Raw genomic sequence first — 23,544 nt, 5'->3', positions numbered from 1 at the left:
TCTTCCGGTATCCCATGAATCCTTGAAACAGAGAAATCCTGGCAAGGCTTCAGTGCATTAATGGTTTTTTCCCCATTGGACAGGAAGGCAGATGTAGGCATGGGGGAACATTGTAGTGTTTTTCAATCTCGGTAACTTTAAGATGTATGGACTTCGACTCCCAGAATTCCCCAGCCAGCCTGCCGAATGGGGAATTCTGGGAATTTGAAATCCAAACATCTTACGGTTGCCAAAGTTTATAAAAACGGATTGTGGCCAACCAAAATTTGGGAAATGTGTTGGTAAGACAGAGGTGGGTTCCTACCAGTTCGCAACTATTCGGTAGAACCGGTTCGTCAAATCTACCGAACCGGTTAGAAGAGGTTCCACCAGTGGACCCGGAAAGCAGGCCACACCTACAGAAGAGGTTCCAAAAATTTTTGAAACCCACCACTGGTCCTTGGATATGATTATTCTACACTATCATGCTCATATTTATAAAACTCAGTGCCTCTGTGAAAGGTAAGGATGACTACCGCGTTTGTGGTGCAATCAGAACATTGCGTGTGTTGAAGTTGTTTTAACGCAAACCAAAGATGCCTTTTAAAAAACAAGTTTACCTCATATTCTTATGCATGCCAGTGCTGTGTGTGAGGTAATTTAAGGTGGTTCTGACAAGTGTCGTCGGCATCTTCATATCCGGTCACATGGGCGGCAAGCCACTCCCATCCAGTCACATGGGCAGCAAGCCACTCCCACAAAGAAGGCCACCCCCACAGAGTAGGTTCAAACAATTTTTGAAACCCACCACTGTGGTAAGACCACGATGATATTTTTTCCCCTAATAGAATATCTTGTTTATCAGCGGAAAGAGTTTTAATGGGTGCATTTCAGAGGTGGTATTCAGCAGGTTCTGGAGAACCGGTAGCAGAAATTTTGAGTAGTTCAGATAGCAGATAAATACTACCTCTGACTGGCCCCGCCCCCATCTATTCTCTGCCTCCTCAGTCTCAGCTGATTGGAAGGAAATGGAGATTTTACAGTATCCTTCCCCTGTCACGCCCACCAAGCCACACCCACCAAGCCATGTCATGCCACGCCCACCAAGCCACGCCTACAGAACTGGTAGTAAAAAAAATTTGAATTCACCACTGATGCATTTCTGTGCATTTGGATACTATAGGGAACCAGTATGGTTTAGTGAGAGGCAGTTTGGTCTAGTGGTTAAGATATCAGACTAAAAACCAGGAAACATGGTTTCAACTCAACCATGAAAGCTGGCTGGGTGATTTCAAGCCAGGCATTTTCGCTCACCCTTGCATCTTGCATCACAGCTTTGTTAATGTACAGAAAATAGGAGGAGGAAGGAATAGTTTGTTATTTTGAGTTGTTTATAAAAAAATAACATTGATGTTAAAAAAAATCAAATCTAATACTCTTGGTGACCATATATCCTTTATTATAAAAGACAGTCCTTTATTTCAGAAAGCTGTCCTATAGATTTATTTATTTTACCAAAAAAAAATGACTTTATTTTAGTCATTTAACTTTTACTGTATAAATAGTGTCATTCAATACATAGTCTCGGTTCCACCACAAAACTGCGTTCGACTAAAGCGCGCTCGACGAAACCGCGTAGCTGACGTCATCACAGCACAACAACAGCGCGGAGAAAAAAGCACGCTGTAAACGCTAAAGCTAAAATCAACCCCTAAACCTAAACTTAACCCCCCTAAACCTAATCCTAAACCTAACCCTAAACCTAACCCTTAACCTAATCCTAAACCTAACCCTAAACCTAACCCTTAACCTAACCCTAAACCTAACCCTAACCCTTAACCTAACCCTAAACCTAACCCTAAACCTAACCCTTACCTTAACTTGAATCAGCTTGCTTTCAAAGCGCTATTTAAAGCGCCCTTTTTTCTCCGCGCTGGCTGTTGTCACCCTGCTGATGACGTCAGCAACGCGGTTTAATCGGGCGCGCTTTAGTCGAGTGCGGTTTTGTCGTGCCACGCATAGTCTCACATTTGTGTGAAATATAAGAAAAACTGAATGGTCTTTTTAAAATGTGCATGTACTATTTGATTTTAAACATTGTTTTGTAAGAATATGCATTTTTGTAAAATTTGCTCTTGAATTTCCCTTTGTAAAGCCAAAAAGGTAAACATTAATAATTAATTTTTCTATCTTTATGAACCTCTTTCGGATTTGCCCCCTTCCCAGATTTGTCCTTTATTTTTTTTCCAAGAAACTACGATGGCTATAACTGTATGCCATTTTTAAAAACTAAGTAAATCCCTGCACATTTTTACTTGGAATTACATTTTATAGGCTTACTAAGTCCCAATAAGTATATTTAGGGCTGCAACTTACTGTTATTACCCTGCAGTTTAATCTTGCATTTTAGATAATGGCTTTCTGAAATGACTTTTTATGTTGCTCTTTTTATTTTTCTTACTTCCACCCATAAGAGTTTATAATATTGCACATTCTTTCCAGAAGCACAGGGAAACCATACTTGCCCAAAGGACCCTCATAAAATTTATTTAGAAAAACAAAACCAAATAGAAATACTAAGAAGCAATGGTGCCAGAAATATAGCTTGGGGAATTTCATGTATTTGAGTCAGAATAATATGGTTATACAGCCTGGCTCCTACTTAATGAAAACTTAGAGAATTGCTTGATAATTAGAACTAGAACCTCAACATGGGAATTGCTTATCTCCATCTGCCCAAAGACATCTATTTTATATTTATCAACCTCCTTGTCTCTGTCTCCCTTTTATATTCTTTTAATTTCAGTGGTGGGTTTCAAAAATTGTTCGAACCTACTCTGTGGGTGTGGCCTCCTTTGTGGGAGTGGCTTGCTGCCCATGTGACCGGATGGGAGTGGCTTGCCGCCCATGTGACCAGATATGAAGGTGCCGACGACACTTGTCAGAACCACCTTAAATTACCTCACACACAGCACTGGCATGCATAAGAATATGATGTCAACTTGTTTTTTAAAAGGCATCTTTGGTTTGCGTTAAAACAACTTCAACACACGCCATGTTCTGATTGCACCACAAACGCAGTAGTCATCCTTACCTTTCACAGAGGCCCTGAGTTTTATAAATAGGAGCATGATAGTGTAGAATAATCATATCCAAGGACCAGTGGTGGGTTTCAAACAATTTTGGAAGCTCTTCTGTAGGTGTGGCCTGCTTTCCGGGTCCACTGGTGGGACCTCTTCTAACCGGTTCGGTAGATTTGACGAACCGGTTCTACCGAATAGGTGCGAACTGGTAGGAACCCACCTCTGTTTAATTTCATAAGTAAAGTCTCTCCTGAAACAATAAATGTTTTGGTAAATCCATCGTGCCAATCTAAACTAACCATCATGCCAATCTAAACAATTTTTGGATTTGGGGAAGAGCCAAGATTGGCCAATCCTGGTACCTCCTCTAAATATTTTAATTTTAAGCACAATTACAGAAAAAAAAATCTGGCATGTTGCAAAGCAAATGACCATACTCCATGAATGGATTTAAATTCCACATATTGTAGATTCCATAATTGTTTGTTTATGGATTTATGCAGGTGCTCATCATCTTGCAAAAAGGTGAGTCTGGGAATCTTACAAGAGTAAAAACAAAATTAGAATATCCTCTGCAACAAAACATCTCCAAATCAACAAAAAAACAATAAATATCCTGGAGGATCAGAGGAAGTGGCAAAGACTATCCTCAAATATTAGTAAATTGATGTGTTGTGATTGATTGAATCCATTGTGGCAGTTATTTTATGAATGGGCAAGTCATCTGTGACTGCCACACACACACGCACACACACAAACAAACAAATTACTTACAAATTACATTGATTTTGAATTCCTCCCCCTCCCTCTGACCCACATGCCTTTTCCAGCTGTTTCACAATCACAGAGGATTTCAACTCTGCTCTTGCCTGCCATGATGAAAATGTAAAAATGTAAAAGGAAAAAGGCAAGAGCTGCTGAGGTCAGGCTGGATTAGATGCTGCCAGAGTCCCCAATGGATGACTCTGCTTAACTGTTTAAAAAAGCCTCTAAAAAAAACGCCCTCTACAGGAGGAGGCGAGAGAACCACGTGCCTCATCTACATAAGGAGTTTTTGGCCTTTTAACCCTTGCTTAACTCTGCTCGAGTGATCATAAAGTCAGACTAAACGAGGCACGTGGTTCTCCTGCCTCCTCCTGCAGAGGGCGCTTTTTAAAGAGGCTTTTTTAAACAGTTAAGCACTAAGCAGAGTCATCCACTGTGACTCTGGGAGCAACTAGCTCAGCCTGACCTCAGCTCTTGCCTTTTTCCTTTTACATTTTTTTTTCTTTTCATGATGACAGTGGTGAGGCTCTGCCTCCCTTGCCTCCCCTGACTGCACGTCACTGGGTTGAAGAAATCAACACCACAGGAAGGCTAAGACTGCTTTTATTGAGACTGACTATAAAAACAGAATCTTGCAAATCTGATTGTGCTCCTTTCCCTTTTATATTTTATATTCCCTTTTCAGTGAAATTATGGAGATCTGTCTGGACTTTTACCTCTTGTTGCTTTGGCAACAGAGCTTGCATATCACTGTCAAGGTCATCTTCTTTATGCTTTACCCAAAACTCTCACGTTTTTTTCTCTAGGAGATCAAGGTGACAGATATAGCTTCATCTTCTATCAATTCCCTAAGAGGAATATTGGGCTGAGAGTGACTGACTGGCTCAGGGATGTTTGATGGCTGAGGATGAGTTTAGCTGCTCTTAAGTGAATGCTTAATTGCTATACCATACTGATTCTTGCATTCAATAAGCAGGCTTTATTAACAATTAGATGCGCGATACTCCTTGCTGGATCAATTGCATTGAATTGATTCTTAAACTGTTTGAGGGAATTGATTTAGTTCATTTCAGTTCTATAATTGGTATTACACTGAAATGCTCCAAACGGAACTTCTGATAGCTAGGTGCAGAATAAAACATTAGAATATATTTATAAGAAGAGTTATGTTAGATTATGGTGGCCAAAAATGTCAGGAATCTGATAGCACCTTTTCTGACTGACACATTTTATTAAAAAGATATATTTTTCCGAGTTGCTTGATGCTTTGGTGAGCAGCCCCTGATGAAGTGAGCTGCAGCTGAAAAAGTATTTTGCCTTTTAATCAAATTTCTTTGGAGAACAAATACAGAGCATCTTAATCCAGGTGATGGACCATAATAAATTATCGAATGATTTATGAATAAATAGGAGATTGCCAAATCTGGATTATCTGCCTTTCGTTCACGTGAATTCCACATATTGAAAAAAGCTGGTGAATATGGCAGTAAAATTTCAGGATGAATCTCTTAAATGCTGTGAGGACAGAGGAGGCTTAGGGATGTAACCCTAGTCTTGGCTTGACAATGTCTATAAGACAGACTGCTTATAGTCTGTTTGGAGACTATTTATCCTATTTTTGTACGCAAATAAAGCTATTATTTGTTTTACCTTTGGTGGCTGTGAGTGACTATTCAGTGGCTTATTCATTACTAACTCCTGTTGCACTATTCATGTTTATTGTCACTGCATTGATTTTATTTCCAATTCTTCTGGAAGGGAGATAGTTTCCAGTGAAGCTCAGTCATGACTACTGATCTTCATACAAGAACTATTGTTGGAAGCACTTTGGGACAACTTTCCAGCAGAGATCAGTCAGGTTGACCACATTTATGTTTATTTAAAAAAATATTGATCCCATCTACTTCTTTTGCTTTATTACAGTTTTCCTTCATTTTTACATTTTTGCCTTTTATAGTTTTTGCATGTTTTTTTTTTAAGGCTATTATTGAAATTAACATTAATTTTCTAACCTGACTGCAGGTGATTTCACTCTTGTTTGATATGTTCTGTAAACTGCTCAGAGTGATTTCGATCGTAGTGTGTGGAAACATATTGAATGAATAAATAATAATGCATGACTGAAATTATTAATATTATTGTGTTATTTATTCATCCAAAATGTATTGAATGAATAATACATTATGCCACTGGCTTTCCTACCTGGAAGGCCAGTGGCATAATGTATTATTCATTCAATACATTTTGAATGAATAAATAATACAATAATATTAATAATTTCAATCATAAGAAAACTCTAAGGCAATCTCCCTAACAAACACCATTTTAGCCACTATAGATGTTGAGGCTCTATAAATCAATATCCATGGATCTCAAGCATCAGGAACATCAGTACTGATGCCAAAATGGCACACCAGGTTTTTGACTTTGTACTCATTCATCACTTACATCCACAGAAATGAATTTCTCACCAAATACCATCATTATTTCAACAGCCTTCGCCCACCATCAACCTCAGCCTAGAACCTTTTACAGAACAAGTTCACTTCCTTGATGCCACTGTAAAACTATACAATGGACATATAAATATTATGCAGGAAATCTACAGGTCACCATGCACACCAGTGGTGGGATTCAAATAATTTAGCAACCGGTTCTCTGCCCTAATGATTTATTCCAAAAGCCAGTTCACCTAACTGCTCAGAAAGTTAACAACCGGTTCTCCCAAAAGTGGTGCGAACTGGCTGAATCCCACCACTGATGCACACCTCTATGTTTCCAGTTTCTCCAGAACAGCAAAGCTATCTTTGATACCACGTTCTAACCCAGTGTTTCTCAACCTCGGCGACTTTAAGTCCTGTGGACTTCAACTCCCAGAATTCCCCTCCAGCTGGCCGGGGGTGGGGGGATTCTGGGAGTTGAAGTCCACAGGACTTAAAGTCGCCAAGGTTGAGAAACACTGTTCTAACCCGCAATCTCATTTGTTACAGCCCTCTTTGACAGAGAAACTCAGCTGATGGCATTAAACCAGGCATTCTTTCTTTCCTTATATTCATTTTTCAGCCTAGTTGCTTTTTTTTTTTTTTAAAAAAAAGCCAAGCCTAAAATACATGGTAGGTTCTTGAAGTTATTAAACTAATTTATATAGTAGTGGGAGCTTGTGAGAGTTAAGAGTCCAAAACACCCCAAAAATGCCAGATTGCCTACATCTACTCCAATATTCTCTCTTTCCATCACTCTGCCTCTAGAGCAGAAGTGGCGCAGTGGTTAGGGTGCAGTACTGCAGGGCACTTCAGCTGACTGTTATCTGCAGTTCGGCGGTTCAAATCTCACCTGCTCAGAGTTGACTCAGCCTTCCATCCTTCCGAGGTGGGTAAAATGAGGACCCAGACTGTGGGGGCGATATGCTGACTCTGTAAACCGCTTAGAGAGGGCTGAAAGCCCTATGAAGCGGTATATAAGTCTAACTGCTATTGCTATTGCTATTGCTCATGGCCTATGGGTCAGATGTGTCACATGCTGGCTATGCCCACGGCCACGCCCGGTTTAGCGAAAGGGAAAAAAGTTGTGATACATCACACGATGCTGCCGTGATGACGCGAGTTTGACACCCCTGCTTTAGAGCATGCTGAAGAATTCTGGAAGTTGAAGTTGACATATATAAAGTTGACAAGGTTGAGAAACAGTGGTCTAGACCTTCTCTTCAGAAGTCCAAGGCTAGAGCCGAGGTGGCGCAGTGGTTAGGGTGCAGTACTGCAGGCCACTTCAGCTGACTGTTATTTGCAGTTCAGCGGTTCTAATCTCACCGGCTCAAGGTTGACTCAGCCTTCCATCCTTCCGAGGTGGGTGAAATGAGGACCCTGACTGTGGGGGCGATATGCTGACTCTGTAAACCGTTTAGAGAGGGCTGAAAGCCCTATGAAGCGGTATATAAGTCTAACTGCTATTGCTATTGCTATTGCTATAGCCTCCAATTACATACTGCTCTTCTTCGATTTTCTCTGCAATTAGGTGCAGTGATCAGTGTCAATAATTTTATTAACCTTACCATCATGACGTAACACAATATTGTATTCTTTGGTATCCCAGTCTTGCGTGCTGCACATTTTCCAAAAAAAGGACACATCTTCAACAGAAGGTGGAAGTGTTGTTTTCCACTTTGCTTTGATTTTTGAAGGAAGATTTCTTCTGAGCACAATGTCTTCCATCACAACATTATCAGGATATAGAGTATTTTTTTTTTGGTCTTTTCTATTCTCTGCTCTTGAAAGCTGCACTTTATGCAACCTTCTTTCCCAACCATCTGTTTGAAGTCGCATTGAGTTAATTGGATTGAAGAAGAATGATGTAGCAATTACTGAATTTTAATTTTTAAAAGAAAATGACAGAGCAGAGGCTGGTGAAGGTAATGAGCATGCCACGCACAGCCAGAAGCTGGGTATTAAACACAAAGGAAGACAAGAGAAACCAACAAATCTTGTGATTTCATTCTGCAGGCAAGTTAGAAGCGGAATATGAATTGTATAGGGAGGGAAACCCAATTGTGGATAAATAACGTGTATTTTCTTTTTGAAAACCAAAACGGATCCTCCAAAATATTGTTCCCAGAAACAATATTAAAAATATGTGAAATGCATCCAGTGCCATCTAGTGCCAGCTTTAAAGCACTGCCTGCTCCAGTTTTGGGCCTTGGGGCATCATCTCCAGATTTATTCTATTTTTTCCTGGCTATTTGTCAGGAGGTATTTGTGTAACTACATACTGTACCAAAAATCTGTCCATTTCCACAAAAGGAGATTTCTGATTTTGCCCTGCTATTCTAAATTTGTTTAGAATGCATTTTGGTGCCAATTTGGAGCTTGCTATATTGAGAATGGAGTTTCCTGCGTTATCTGGGTTTTTTTCTGAATATTTAGTAAACTTATTCATTGCTTATTGAATAAATTTATAGGGTGCCCATTTCATACACATGCCTCTTGGCAGCTCATAATTAAAACAGTATAAAAACCAATAAAAACAACCAGAGTTAAAATAAAAAATAATATAAAATTAGAAGGCAAGAAGACCTACAATAACTTTAACTAGTTATGAAACGGGTTTACCTATGCTATCAGGGCCCCAGCCTATTCACCAGTGGTGGGTTTCAAAAATTGTTCGAACCTACTCTGTGGGTGTGGCCTCCTTTGTGGGAGTGGCTTGCCGCCCATGTAACTGGATGGGAGTGGCTTGCCGCCCATGTGACCGGATATGAAGATGCCGACGACACTTGTCAGAACCACCTTAAATTACCTCACACACAGCACTGGCATGCATAAGAATAGGATGTAAACTTGTTTTTTAAAAGGCATCTTTGGTTTGCGTTAAAACAACTTCAACACACGCAATCTTCTGATTGCACCACAAACACAGTAGTCATCCTTACCTTTCACAGAGGCCCTGAGTTTTATAAATAGGAGCATGATAGTGTAGAGTAATCATATCCAAGGACCAGTGGTGGGTTTCAAACAATTTTTGGAACCTCTTCTGTAGGTGTGGCCTGCTTTCCGGGTCCACTGGTGGAACCTCTTCTAACTGGTTCAGTAGATTTGACAAACCGGTTCTACCGAATAGGTGTGAACTGGTAGGAACCCACCTCTGCTATTCACCCTAAACTAAGATCAAGTGAAGTATCCAGGCTCAATAGGAAAGCCAGATTTTAAGCATCTTCTGAAAGGCCAGCAGGTGTAGGGCAAGTCTAATTTTAGGGGGTGATGTTATTCCACAATCCCATTGCAGACTTGTCTCCTTGTCCAACAAATGATGGTCTCTTGCAGGCAGGACCTGGATCATGTCTCACCTGCGAAATATAACCAGATAGGTAGACACCACTGGGGAGAGACAATCCCATGAGTGTCTTTGCTCCAAACCACAAAGAACTTTAAGGGAAACAAACACCACCTGGAAGCACGCTGGTAGTCAATGCAATCAACAGCCGTGGTGGCACAGTGGTTAGAATGCAGTATACTGCAGGCTACTTCTGCTGACTGCCAGCAGTTTGGCAGTTCGATTCTCACCAGCTCAAAGTTGACTCAGCCTTCCATCCTTCTGAGGTCAGTCAAATGAGGACCCAGATGTTGGGGGGCAATATGCTGACTCTGTAAACAACTTTGAGAGGGCTGTAAAGCACAGTGAAGTGCAGTGGTGGGTTTCAAAAATTGTTCGAACCTACTCTGTGGGCGTGGCCTCCTTTGTGGGAGTGGCTTGCCACCCATGTGACCGGATGGGAGTGGCTCTTGCCGCCCATGTGACCAGATATGAAGATGCTGATGACACTTGTCAGAACCACCTTAAATTACCTCACACACAGCACTGACATGCATAAGAATAGGATGTAAACTTGTTTTTTAAAAGGCATCTTTGGTTTGCGTTAAAACAACTTCAACACACGCAATGTTCTGATTGCACCACAAACACAGTAGTCATCCTTACCTTTCACAGAGGCCCTGAGTTTTATAAATAGGAGCATGATAGTGTAGAATAATCATATCCAAGGACCAGGGGTGGGTTTCAAAAAGTTTGGAACCTCTTCTGTAGGTGTGGCCTGCTTTCCGGGTCCACTGGTGGAACCTCTTCTAACCGGTTCGGTAGATTTGACGAACCGGTTCTACCGAATAGGTGCGAACTGGTAGGAACCCACCTCTCGTGAAGTGGTATGTGTCTTAGTGCTATTGCCATTGATATAATTTGCAGAGCAGATATGTCACATACTGTATGCCAACAATCAGCATCCATAACTGATCACACCAACACATTTTACAGAAGCTTTCAAATACACTTCAAGGACAACTCCACGTGGAGTGTGCTGCAGTAGTCACTTCAGGAGGTGTTTAAGATGTGAACATCTGTTGTACTTTTCTTGGTCACTGTAGAGATTTCATGACTGGCTTTCACACCAACTTGGCCAACAAGAAGCCAAGTTTAGGGGAAGAAACCTGCCTCTCCACCTCTGAGAATTGTACTGGAATTTCCTTTCCCTTTGAAAAGTCTGTCCCCAAATCAAATGGGAAGGAATATATATATATATATATATATATATATATATATATATATATATATATATATATATATATATATATATATATATATATATATATATATATATATATATATATATATATATATATATATATATATATATATATATATATATATATATATATATATAAAATATAAAATATCCCCCCCACCCCCATCAGCACAATGCTTTCTGCAACCAATTATTTCTCTTCTTGCTTCTTTGGAGAAGGTGAATTTGTAGCAGCTAGAAGGAATGTTTGCCTATGTTGATAAATGATTTAGCCACTAGGTGGCACTGCATTTATTGTAATGGTACCTGGATTAAATGTAAAATGCTTGATATCGCTATTGAGTCGTTCTTGTTTTGAGGGGTGGAGGAGTCGAGAGAGAGAAGGAGAGTCTCTGGCTATACTTGTCTTTTAAGCCTTTTTGTACTTCTTTAAAACAAAAAACACAATGCGGCTCTAGGACACTTAAATGCCATTGAACATGCATGGATTTCATTGACCCCCCGCCAAAGCCCAACCATCTCTCGCTGTGGGGGTAGGATAAACAGCATATAAGCCTTATTATATTGGCCAATACAGCTCTAGCCTGGAGAAAGATCTGGTGACCTACTCCAGTTTTCCACGCTGAGAAACTTTTATAGATCGAATCAGAGGTGGTATTCAGCTGGTTCTCTCTGGTTTGGGAGAACTGATAGTGGTGGCTGTGGGAGGCTCTACTCACCCTCCCCAATGTAATGCATGAGCACTGTGCATGCGCAGAAGGTGGCACGCGTGCGCAGATAGCAATAGCAATTAGACTTATACACCGCTTCATAGGGCTTTCAGCCCTCTCTAAGCGGTTTACAGAGTCAGCCTATTGCCCCCCAACAACAATCCGGGTCCTCATTTTACTGAAGGATGGAAGCAGAGGTGGTCATGTGACCGTGTGGGCGTGGCCAACTCAAGGTCACTCAGGTCGATGGGCGCTTCGCCTTAGCTGTTACAATGTAATAAGGGTTAACGGGAGAGGCAGTTTCTGTAAGCAGGTCAATAAAGATGAGGCTAGAAACAACACCAGAATGTTTCCTTCCTGCCTTCCTTACAGGATTAGCCCTGGAAAGTGGGAAAAAACAAAAGGAGATTTCTTCCAACAATCGGTTCTCTGAACTGCTTAGAAAGTTACCAACCGGTTCTTCTGAATAGGTGCGAACCGGTATAAATCGACTGAATACACTCCCCCTCCCTGGTCATGATTCAGAGATTTGACATCGAGAAGGTTCACCCAGCATATGCAGTGGTAGTTAAGAACAGATACGGACTGCTCAACATCACAGAAAGACAACCGGGCGAGTTATGGGAGGAAATAAAAAACAAGCGTCTCTGAAGCAGCCTAAGAACCTGTTACCTAAAAGAAACCAACCAAATCGGCCGAATGGATATCAGAAGCTACAACGGAGACTCCGGAGAAGAGAGAAGGGAAGCCAGAGCCTCGGTTTGCAGGGAAGAAATGCAAAGTCCCACACAGCGGCAAGAAAAGAGAAAGAAAAGTACTGGGTTGAGCAACAGAAGAAGCCGTGAGAGGTGACACAAGAGCAGTGACGTGCGGTGAGGTTTATGGCTGGTGAGGCAAAAAGAAAGAAAGAGGCTTTTGGCCGCTCCGGCGGTATGTCCAACACACACACACACACACAGACAGACAGACAGACAGACAGACAGACACACACACACAGACAGACACAAAGAATCCCAGACAGACAAACAAGCAGCTTCCCCACCATGGGCTTTGTTCTTAACCGATAGCGGGCAAAGGTAATAGAGAGAGGCGGCGGCGAGGCTGCCTTTTGCGGGGAGAGTAGGAGCTTGGATAACCGCGGAAAGGTGCCCCGGGACTGGGAAATAATGTGCCAGCCCGCGCTCCAGCAGAGGCAGGTAAAACACACACACACACAGACACAAATTACTTACAATAATACAATTACTTACAAATTACATTAATTTTGAATTCCTCCCCTTCCCTCCGACCCACATACCTTTTCCAGCTGTGTCACAGAGGATTTCAACTCTGCTCTTGCCTGCCATGATGAAAATGTAAAAATGTAAAAGGAAAAAGGCAAGAGCTGCTGAGGTCAGGCTGGGTTAGCTGCTGCCAGAGTCCCCAATGGACGACTCTGCTTAACTGTTTAAAAAAAGCCTCTAAAAAAAGCACCCTCTACAGGAGGAGGTGAGAGAACCATGTGCCTCATCTACATATGGAATTTTTGGCCTTTTAACCCTTGCTTAACTCTGCTCGAGTGATCATAAAGTCAGACTAAATGAGGCACGTGGTTCTCCCTCCTCCTCCTGTAGAGGGCGCTTTTTTAGAGGCTTTTTTAAACAGTTAAGCACTAAGCAGAGTCATCCACTGTGACTCTGGCAGCAACTAGCTCAGCCTTTTTCCTTTTACATTTTTTTTTCCTTTTCATGATGACAGTGGTGAGGCTCTGCCTCCCCTGCCTCCCCTGCCTCCCCTGAGTGCACGTCACTGCACAAGAGAGTGTTTCACTTTGGTGAAGAAGGCCATAAACCTCTTTATGATAATAAAGATTATGGTCAGAGACAGTGGTGGGTTTCAAAAGTGGTTAGAACCTACTCTGTAGGTGTGGCCTCCTTTGTGGGAGTGGCTTGCCACCCATGTGACCGGATGGGAGTGGCTTGCCGCCCATGTGACCGGATATGAAGATGCCGACGACACTTGTCAGAACCACCTTAAATTACCTCACACACAGCACTGGCATGCATAAGAATAGGATGTAAATGTGTTTTTTGAAAGGCATCTTTGGTTTGCGTTAAAACAACTTCAACACACGCAATGTTCTGATTGCACCACAAACGCAGTAGTCATCCTTACCTTTCACAGAGGCACTGAGTTTTATAAATAGGAGCATGATAGTGTAGAATAATCATATCCAAGGATCAGTGGTGGGTTTCAAAAAAGTTTGGAACCTCTTCTGTAGGTGTGGCCTGCTTTCCGGGTCCACAGGTGGGACCTCTTCTAACCGGTTCGGTAGATTTGACGAACCAGTTCTACCGAATAGGTGCGAACTGGTAGGAACCCACCTCTGGTCAGAGAAGATGATGGACAGAAATTGCATGACCAACATGCAATCAGAGAAAGATGATGTGGATATACAGTTCAACTTTACAGAAACAAAAAAAAAACAAGACCAAAACATAAGAGGAGAATTCAACTTGCCAGAAATGGAACCAGATATCCTGGAGGAGGAAGTAGTCTAGCCAATTGCCTAACCGCAAAAACCTCAAGAATGGATGGGATGATTCCTGCAGAGCCGCTGAGACCACCGCCAACAAAAGCACTCACAGTGCTTTGCCAAAGTGTGTGGAAATCTGGTCAGTGGCCAAAAGAATGAAAAAAAAAAGGCCAATATTTATACTTTAATACCAAAGAAAGGTGATATGAGAGACTGTTCCAACCACCAAACCATAGTCTTGATACCACGTGGGATTAAAATTCTCTTGAAGACAAATCCAGCAACGTTTGAATTCAATCGCCAGTAAAGAACTTCCTGATTCGTAAGACGGATTTCGGAAACGTCTGATCATCTTGCCAATCTACATTGGACGATGGAAAAAACAAAGGGATGCTAAAAAGATCTTTACATGCGCTTCATTGACTACACAAAGGCCTTCAACTGGATTAACCGAGGAGCCAAGGTGACGCAGTGGTTAGAGTAGTGTACTGAAGGCTACTTCAGCTGACTGCTAGTTCTGCAGTTTGGCTGTTCAAATCTCACCGGCTCAGGGTTGACTCAGCCTTCTATCCTTCCGAGGTGGGTAAAATGAGGACCCGGATTGTTGTTGGGGGCGATATGCTGACTCTGTAAACCTCTTAGAGAGGGCTGAAAGCTCTATGAAGTGGTATATAAGTCTAACTGCTATTGCTATTGCTATTGCTTTTAACCGTGGCAAGCTCTGGAATTGCCTCAAAGAACTGGGAATATTACCACAGCGTATATCTAGCTCATTCAGTCACTATTCTCTGATCAGGCAGCCATGTAAAGCCATGATGGACCATACAGATAGCCCCTAACTTACAGTGATTTGTTTAGTGACTGTTTGAAATTAAAATGGCACTGAAAAAAATGGAATTACAACTAGTCCTCGCACTTATGACCATCATAGCATCCCCATGTAAAGCCATGGAGATAGTCCTTAACTTGTAGTAACTTGTCGCCATGATCATCTGCAGTTGCAATGGCACTGAAAAAATGGTCTTAAAACTGGTCCTCATACTTATGACCACCACCTAATCCCCATGGTTATTTGATCAAAATTCATCTATTTGGCATGAATTTACAAAGGTCACAATATCTGGAGGTCATGCGATCACCATTTGCAACCTTCTCGGCTGATGTCCCAACAAGCAAAGTCAATGGGAAAAGCTATACTTGCTTAACAGCTGTATGATTCATTTAATGAACACAATAATTTGCTTAGCAGCTGTGGCAAAAACTCACTTAAGAACCACCGGGTTTGGCAGTGGAAATTCTGATCCCAATTGTGGTTATAAGTTGAGGACTGCCTGTAGCGGCCAATAGTTACGGGCCTATTATGTGATGGGTATATGATATAGACAAATAGAATTTGGAAAGTAAGATGGCGGAAAGCATGACTTAATAAATGAAATAAAAACAAAACAAAAATATATTTGTTGGGTGCATTTTTGAAAGGCGTGAGAAAGGGCAAAGGTGTGAGTAAAATGAAAGTAGGGAAATACGAGTGAATAAAGGTGATTTAGTCCCATGGATCAGAAGCCCATAAAGATGTAGATGTGATTAAAAGGACTGGAATGTTTGACAGAAATTATTTCAGAGGCGCACATGAAAATAGGAACATAGAGATTACTAATAGTTGTGTGTTATGTTTCAGTGAATGAACCAGAGGTGAATTTGGAAGGAGAAAAAGCACTGTTTTGAATGAATACAACCTAAGGAAAACAAATTTTGTTAGATCTCACAAGAGCATAGATGGGGATAAGATAGTACTGAAAAAGAAATATGATTAGGCCATTCAGAGACCCAACAATGAAAGACAATGATGATTGTTGAATGTCTCCTTAGAAAAATGTCAGTGTGCTTCTAATATGTGGTTTAATCATAAAGACATTAATGTGTATGCATAGAAAAGGGATGGATTCAAAAGGATAATTAGTTTGATTGCTTATGATGGAAGAGTGAGATAATTAATGAAGCTTGCAAAGATGATGAGAGACTCTGAATGAAGGCTGGACATTATTTTCATAATATCAATAGTGGAAGAAAAAAATACGATAGAAATAAGAGTAAAATTAGAATGACCATAGGAAGAGAATGCCATATTTTTCAGAGTATAAGGTGCACCGGAATATAAGACGCACCAAGGTTTTGAAGAGGCAAATTTTTTAAAAAATAGGTAGATAGATAAAGGGATAGAGAGAGAGAGAGAGAAATAGAGAGAGAAATACAGTAGATAGATAGGGAGAGAGAAAGAGAGTGTAGGTAGGTAGGAAGGTAGGTAGAGAAATAGAGAGAGAAATAGAAAGAGATAGAGAAAGAGAAATACAGTAGATAGGTAGGGAGAGAGAGAGAGAGTAGGTAGGTTGATAGGTAGAGGGATAGAGAGAGAGAAATAGAGAGAGAGAGAAATACAGTAGGTAGGGAGAGAGAGAGGGTAGGTAGGTAGGTAGGTAGGTAGATGTTTCCAAGTGTATTTATCCATGTGCTGGAGAAGGAAATTGCTGACAATCTGCAGCACCTAAGACTTTGTTTCTGCTGGCACAGCATTTGATCAATGTAATTCTCATCAATCAGTTAAAGAGCTTTTTAAAAGGAAAAAAAAAGTTTTTGCACTCTGCAAGCCTCCCCAAAACAGCCTGTTTTTCGTGAAAACGGGCCCATTTTAAAAAAAGGGATGAATAGCCTTGGGGGGGAGGGGCTTGCAGAGTGCTCCTAGGAGTGGTGGCGGCAAAAATGAGCAAAAAAAGGCCCATTTTTTGCAAAAATGGGCCCATTTTTTGTAAGAAAAATTGCATGGATAGCCTTTGGGAGGCTTATAGAGTGCTGCTGGGGGCTGGGGGGGAGGCAAAAATGGTCCATTTTTTGCTCATTTCTGCCCTCTCCAGCCCCCAGGAGCTCTCTGAAACCTTCCATAAGGGTATGTAAGACGATTTTGATGAAGGGGGCGGGGGCTTGGGGAGGCAAAAAATGCTGTATTCATTGTATAAGATGCACCCAGATTTTCAGCCTCTTTTTGGAGGAAAAAAGGTGCGTCTTATACTCTGAAAAATACGGTAAGTCCTTTTTGTAAGAGTAACTGTATTAGAAAATAAATTTCCCAACAAGGTAGATGAAAAATGGATGTGAGGAAAAAGACTGCAGAAGCTGCTTGGAACAGAGTGAAGATAATTATTTACAATTATTTATTTTTTAAAGTGCCAGAGAAGTGTAGGAGTTCTAATAGTGGGAAATATGAAAAAGGATTATTGATGGAATAATGTAAAATGCTATGGATGGATACTTATATGAGAGAACCATTGTTGCCAATATAAAGATGAAATAAAGATATTGTGTAACATAAATGTAGAGGAAAAAGATAGTTGTAAAGAATTGTTAAGATTAAAAGGTAAAAAAGGAATCATTGCTGACTGTAGGGAGCTAGGCTCATATCTGTTTCAAGGCCACTGAGCCAGCATTGTCTGAAGGCATTCCTGCAGTCATGTGACCAGCATGACATTATCGCTGTTACCTTCCCATCGAGACTCTGACAGTGAGGGGCCCTATGAGTTGGCTCTGGAGGATGTGGAGGACCCTGGACAGGGTTCCGACTCCGAGCAGGGCGCAGAGAGGCTGGTTGGCCACCAGGAGGAGCCTGAGCCTTGGACAGTGGGGAGGAGACAAGGGAGTGTGATCCGGACGTCAGCAGTGGGGAGGAGCCAAGGGAGTTGTTCCTAGATGCCCGGCATTGGAAAGCTAATAGGCGTAAGGAACAATTACACAGTTACAGGAGTTAATTGCACTCAGCTGGTGGTCATTAGGCTCCTCTCCAGACTATAAAAAGACTGCTTGTGCACACGCCCCTCTTTGCAGAAGTCAACACAGGATCGAATGTTGGAGAACTTTGTATGAGCTTGGCAGACTGGATTGCTGCCAAGCCTTATCTGTGTTTATTGCTGCCCAAGCTTGTCTGTGCCAGGTTGCTGCCAAGGACCTGTTTGTCTGTTAATTAAATGCCGTAACTTATCTCTGGCTCGGAGTGTGCTTTGGTGTGGGACGAGGCGGGGGAGGGGAGAACACTTATATATGTATATTCTAGAAACTAGGCTTGAATTACGCGATGGTTTGCATGAATAAGGAGTTGAAGGTTGGTTGCTAAATATGCTACAAGGGGAATAAAACATGGTAATCATAAGTAATCCTAGATGAATAGTTCAGCATTGAGCTGGGAATAAGCAAAGGAAGAATCATGTCTCCTTGGTTGTTTAATTTGTTTATGGATAAATATGTTAGGAATGTTTGTGTGATGTTAAGATTTGTGCTAGTGAATATCTGAATGTGTGTATTATCTTGTACAACAATGATAAAAGTGCCGCTGGATAAAAATGGAAATAATTTGCAGGTAACGTTAGATTAACTCTGTAATGCAAGAAGGAATTTGAACCTGGAATTGTATTTATCAAAGACTACGGTAGTTTTGTTTGATGGGAAAATGGAGACAATGATTGAAAGTTATCCACAAATAGAGAAAAACGAGAGCAATCAGATTAATTTGTGTGCCTTGGTAGAGTATTTACCAACAACAGGAAAATGGATCAAAACATTTTGAGATGCGTAAAGAAATGAAATGGGCAGTATAGGATCTATTGTGAGAAATAAATATTTGTCATAAGAAGGGAAAATAACAGGATATTTGTGGGCATGCCTCTGCCTACTCTGTTATGGAAAGAGAGAGAGAGAGAGAGAGTTGACTGTGTTCAGAGAAGCATAAAAGCATCTGGGTTATTTAAGAAGGAAAAGTTGGGGACAAGAATGAATGGATATGGAATGAATGTGAATTGAATACAAAAGTGAGCATTAAAGGGAAGCATTGTGGTGACTTGCTCACAGGGCGTGAATAAATTCAGATAAAACAGCAATACAAATATGTAAAGAAATAGAGTTGGTTCAAAGAAAGGCAAATAGTGAGAAAATCCTGTTGAGTTGATAAGTCTCAGAAGAGAAGTAGTGTGTAAAGTTAAAAAAAAAAGGCAGTGGGTATGGAACTAGGATAAGCAAGGATAATTGTCAAAGAGAAAAAGTTAGGGGCAGGTATGTTTTATTTTATTTATTTTATTTTTACTTTACTTTATTATTTATTTTATTTGCTATTTTATTACTTTGCTACATTGTTATTTTATTATTTTATTTTTGTGACATGATAGCAGTCTTCCAATATCTCAGGGGCTGCCACAAAGAAGAGGGAGTCAACCTTTTCTCCAAAGCCTCTGAAGGCAGGACAAGAAGCAATGGAAGGAAACTAATCAAGGAGAGAAGCAACTTAGAACAGAGGAGAAATTTCCTGACAGTGAGAACAATTAATCAGTGGAACAGAAGATGCCTCCAGAAGTTGTGAATGCCCCAACACTGGAAGTCTTTAAGAAGATGTGGGATAGCCATTTGTCTGGAACGGTATAGGGTTTCCCGCCTAGGCAGGGGGCTGGACTAGAAGACCTCCGAGGTCCCTTCCAACTCTGCTATTGTATTGTATTATATCTTATTCTATAGAAGATTTCTCTATTCTGAAAATGAAACGTGATAGGGTTGCATCTCTAAGTGTTGGCAAAATAGTATCTGCCATTACAATTTAAAATAAATGTATTTTATTTGTGATAGCTGTGCCTGGGAAATATAAGGATTCATACTGCGTTTCACTTGTCCCCAGAAGTTGTAAATGCTCCAACACTGTAGGTTTTTAAGAAGAGATTGGATAAACATTTTTTTTCTGAAACGGTATAGGGCTTCCTGCCTGAGCAGGGGGTTGGACTAGAAGACCTCCAAGGCCCTTTCCAACTTTGTTATTCTGTTATTATTTTATTTATTATTTTATTTTATTTTTACATCATACCTTTATTTTGCTTACTATTCCTTACTCTTGGCCTGCCCTCTGCATGAGGTTGCTTACCTAGAAAGGCAACAGTGTGATGGGAATGTTATTTGTCAACAATTCCTGTGTTCTTAATTAGCCCAAATGGCCATCACACATGACAATTAAATTTATCTGCCAGTTTGAATTGCCCCACTAAGGTGGCAGGCTAAACCAAGGTAGACCTCAAGCCTGAACCAGACTAGGGTTTCATGATATTAAGCTTTAACTGTTCATATAGAAATTGCAAAGTTTGCTTTTAGGACATAGTGCAGTTAGATACGGGTTAGAAGGAAATCTGTACATGAAATATGCTGAGGCAAAATATATATTTTAGCCCATTTGCTGGCTTGGCTGTTAATCTGTTTGGTAGACATATATTGTCAGTTCCTCAAAATACGAGCTATGCAGTGGTGGGTTTCAAAAATTGTTCGAACCTACGCTGTGGGTGTGGCCTCCTTTGTGGGAGTGGCTTGCCGCCCATGTGACCGGATGGGAGTGGCTTGCTGCCCATGTGACCGGAAATGAAGATGCCGACGACACTTGTCAGAACCACCTTAAATTACCTCACACACAGCACTGGCATGCATAAGAATATGATGTAAACTTGTTTTTTAAAAGGCATCTTTGGTTTGCGCTAAAACAACTTCAACACACACAATGTTCTGATTGTACCACAAACGCAGTAGTCATCCTTACCTTTCACAGAGGCACTGAGTTTTATAAATATGAGCATGATAGTGCAGAATAATCATATCCAAGGACTGGTGGTGGGTTTCAAAAAATTTTGGAACCTCTTCTGTAGGTGTGGCCTGCTTTCCGGGTCCACTGGTGGAACCTCTTCTAACCGGTTCGGTAGATTTGACGAACCGGTTCTACTGAATAAGTGCGAACTGGTAGGAACCCACCTCTGGAGCTATGTATCTCCGTTAGCTGACCCATGTATTATGACATCCTGTAGACATACTTCCTGTAACTCAAGGGCAAATCTTGAGGGGTGTTTCCAAAACTAACAGATGGCTTTAGCTGAAAGCGATAAACTATATAAGGAGTTTCCTGACTTTCACTCATTGTTCAGGCCATTGTTTATTCTGAACCTGGCAAATAAACTTTCTTTCTCTGAAGAGCTGGCTTGTTTTTTTCCACAACACCACAGCCTAAGGTGAGCAGTCCCAGAAGGGTGTGTTTGTGGATGTCTGTATGTGCCCGTCAGAAAGATATAACGAGAGAGAGAGGGACAAGGAAACATGGTGAATTATATTTGCAGAGCAGTCTTCGTCTGAAGTGTTTTAGAATTACAAGTGACTTGTGGCAACACAAAGGCTAAATCAATTTATTGTCACCCACGCTTTCATGGACTGAAGGACACTTTATCAGATGACGGGGAAAGTGGAAGCTGTAGAGTAAGAAGGAAATGAAATGCATGAAATGCCAGCAGTGGCAATTATGTTCAAGTTTAAACATAGGTGAAATACTAAATAGTGAGACTCCTCCATTATCCTCGGTGCTCGTTTTGCTGTTGGGTTGGTTCTGCTAACTTTTAACATTTAACAGAGCTCATTGAACTTTTGGTATTTCATTTCCTTTTCTTCTTACTAATCATCCCCTACACCTTAAACAGCGATCCCAATAAGCCAGGAACACCTGATGAATTTGACTTTTACCTCATGAAATCTTACAGTATGTCACAGTTATCATTCTACCAGATTTTCTTAGTACAGCAGTGGTGGGATTCAGCCAGTTCGCACCTATTCGGGAGAACCTGTTGTTAACTTTCTAAGTAGTTCGGAGAACTGGTTGTTGGAAGAAATCTCATTTTATTTTTTCCCCACTTCACAGGGCTAATCCTGTAAGGAAGGCAGGAAGGAAACATTCTGGTGTTGTTTCTAGCCTAATCTTTATTGACCTGCTTACAGAAACTGCCTCTCCGGTTAACCCTTATTACCATTGTAACAACTAAGGCGAAGTGCCCATCGACCTGAGTGACATTGACTTGGCCACACCCACATGATCACATGACCACAGAGCCCCACCTACCCAGCTGGACATTAGGGCAGAGAACTGGTTGGTAAATTATTTGAATCCCACCACTGGCTTTATGGTAACATTGGGCTGAGTTCACATTGTTGGTTTAACATTGCTTTGTTAGATATTCCACAAGTGAGTTCCCATAATTAAGCCATAAATCACAATTCACCCATCACAATCGTTGGGTTCATAAAACAAACACTCTTATTTCTTAGCATGTGAAAAGGGACACACCTGGACAGTTATAGTCATGGTTTTGGAGATCCTTTATACTTTTAAGACAAAGGGACATGTTTTTTTTGTTTGCACAACTACTTCACTGGGTCATCTTTGGAGAGAATAGTGTGACATGTAGTAAACAGACATGTCTGACAATTGATCAGCCAACTAGTCTGAAGGGAGTAATTCTAATGTGGGTAGATACGTGACCTGACAAAAGCGCGCACGACAACAGCGCGTCGACAGAAGGGCAATTTAAGGGCGATTTAAGTTAAGGTAAGGGTTATGTTTAGGGTTATGTTTAGGGCTATATTTAGGGTTATGTTTAGGGTTAGGTTAAGAGTTAGGTTTAGGGTTAGGTTTAAGGTTAGATTTAGGGTTAGATTTAGGGTTAGGGTTAGGTTTAGGGTTAGGTTAAGGGTTAGGTTTAGGGTTAGGGTTAGGGTTAGGGTTAGGTTAAGGGTTAGGTTTAGGGTTAGGTTTAGGGTTAGGGTTAGGGTTACGTTTAGGGTTAGGTTTAGGTTCACAGCGCTTCTGTCACCGCGCTGTTGTTGGCGCGATTCAGCGCTCATTCGTCGGCGCGGTTTAGAACTCATTTTTGTCACCGCGTTTTATTCAGGCACAGTTTTGTCGGTTGCCCTTTTGTTGGTGAACCGGGTAGATATAGCTCCCAACAGCCTCGAGTCTGTCTAAAATTAAATGACTCCTCTTCTTCAATCAGCTGGGTCTTCTGAACAGCCAGTTGCTAGATGTCCTAATCCATTTCCCATTCAGAACAAAGATAAATGCATAGAGTATTTTTAGGCTTTTTGTCTCTGAGGCTATTTTCATTTTTTTTAGACAATCAGGAGGTATAAAGGAGCCGCAAAAACAGATATCCCTCCACCCCTTCGTCAGCAAAGATGGCTGTAGATTTTTGCAATAATAGTTAAGGGATGAATGATCCAGAAATATCAGAAGTGAGTGAATTAACTAGGGTAGGAATTGCTATAACTCAGTGGTATTGTATGAAGAGTCTAAACTCTTTATAGGACATTCCTCTTCAGGTTTTGAGCAAAGATCCTTCCAGATAGATTTGTCATTGACTAAGGCCATGCTTCTTAATCTCAGCAACTTTAAGATGTGTGGATTTCAACTCCCAGAACTGGCCAGTTAGCCTGTGTGTTGCCCAATCATTATGCAGACAGGGGAATTCTGGGAGTTGAAGTCCACATATCCTAATGTTGAGATTGGAAAGCACTGGACTAAGAAAAATAGACTTCTTAAATGACTAA

Source organism: Thamnophis sirtalis, unplaced genomic scaffold (genome assembly GCF_051295495.1).
Source record: "Thamnophis sirtalis isolate CommonGarterSnake01/CBP01778 unplaced genomic scaffold, rThaSir2_p1.2 scaffold_7, whole genome shotgun sequence".
In the NCBI taxonomy this organism is placed as follows: domain Eukaryota; kingdom Metazoa; phylum Chordata; class Lepidosauria; order Squamata; family Natricidae; genus Thamnophis; species Thamnophis sirtalis.
This window is presented reverse-complemented; position numbering follows the sequence as displayed.